Consider the following 1,483-nt stretch of genomic DNA (forward strand, 5'->3'; position numbering starts at 1 on the left):
AAGTCATTGTCCCAGAAATCCTGAGCACTGATCACTTGACTCACAACAAGGTCTTTATAAAGCTGAAACAAAACAGGGTCTTCTTGCACCATTCTGTGTCTTTCTTCCACCTCTTAATTTTCTTCCCTCTGGAATTTGGGAAGCAAGAGGTGGAGAAGGCCCTTGGCTGCGTCTCGCTCCTTCCCTGCAGCACCGTGGAAGTTGGTTGTGTCCCCTGCTCACAGGACCAGCTGAAGCTGAGTTTCAGGTTTTCCTTCTGGACTGAGTTTTCTGGCATTGCATATATGTGGACATATGGCTGAGTGTAAATCTACCATTGCCTTCAGGTTCCCAAGCAATTCATTCTGGCATGAGGGACAGTGCTCCGGCTTGCTTCTTTGGCCACTCTCTTTACAATCAGTAACATTTCTTCAGATGAACTTGTCCTGATGGCAGGTGGGAGCTAGGGCTCAGGTCAGGGGCAGGGACTGCACGCCACTGCAATTAGAGCTGCTGCGAGAAGTCCAAGGGCACTTTACTGGAAGTACTAAGGTGGGCTCGTGGAGCACGTGACACGAGAGCGTGGCTGCCTTGAGACCTTCCGCCAGTATCCTCCAGATCCCATTCCTACTGCCTACTTCGTTTCCCCTCCCTGGTCTCAAGTGGTGACGGGTCGTGGAAACCTGGCTGACCAACTGCTTTGGCCCAGAACTACTCCAGTCAAGGTTGGCATGGCATTTTCTGCCCTCCAGGGACCGCTGTCTACAGGCCTTTGAGATCATCATTGCTGTAGGGGTCTGTGGCTTCCTCTTGCTTAGATCCCTCCTTTTCACATATTTATCCTACATAGGCCTTCTGTAACGCACTACTTGACCCCAACATGGTGCTTACGTCAAGGGGAGTTTTTGAACTTTTCTTTGGAGTGTCTATGCTACCGGTAGTGCATCTCACACGTTGAGGCAGAGAACTAGCTGAGGCAGCCACACACTGGTCCCATCACCAGAGAGCAAGAGAGAGGGAGGTGAGGCTCACCGAGCCATTTATCTCTTTGACCTCCAATCAAACTACAACTTTATTAATCCCACATGTTCTTAATGGCCCCTTTGGCACAATAAACCTACCTATCACACATGGCTTATATATTTTCAATATATACAGTAACATTAAAAAAAATAAAGCCCGACATGTGAATCCTATTAAGGTTTTTAACATCAAAATGTTTTATAAAATCACCAATGTAGAGTATGGAATCAATTGTAAGCATAACATTTATGATGGGAGAATTCCAAATTTCAAAGGGTATCCTGAATGACTAAAATTGTTAATTATGAATTGCACTCGAATGGTCTTGCGTACAAAGTATTCATATAAATGCAAAATTTACACAAATGACCAAAGGGGATATTTTAAGCATTGTAATTTGCTTGTTTTGTGAAATTTTCTGGATGTTTTCATTTGTTCAGATTTACTCAGGTGGACCTTATCTGGCATGTAGAATCACTAA

General features: G+C 44.9%; 1 pseudogene; it reads right to left on the reverse strand.

Annotated features, from left to right (window-relative positions):
* The window catches only part of LOC101642267, a 5,423-nt pseudogene that overhangs the window by 1,066 nt on the left and 2,874 nt on the right, over nucleotides 1-1,483 (reverse strand).

The sequence above is a fragment of the Echinops telfairi genome, unplaced genomic scaffold (genome assembly GCF_000313985.2).
Source record: "Echinops telfairi isolate 266 unplaced genomic scaffold, ASM31398v2 ScPeMD7_7401;HRSCAF=8416, whole genome shotgun sequence".
Taxonomy (NCBI): domain Eukaryota; kingdom Metazoa; phylum Chordata; class Mammalia; order Afrosoricida; family Tenrecidae; genus Echinops; species Echinops telfairi.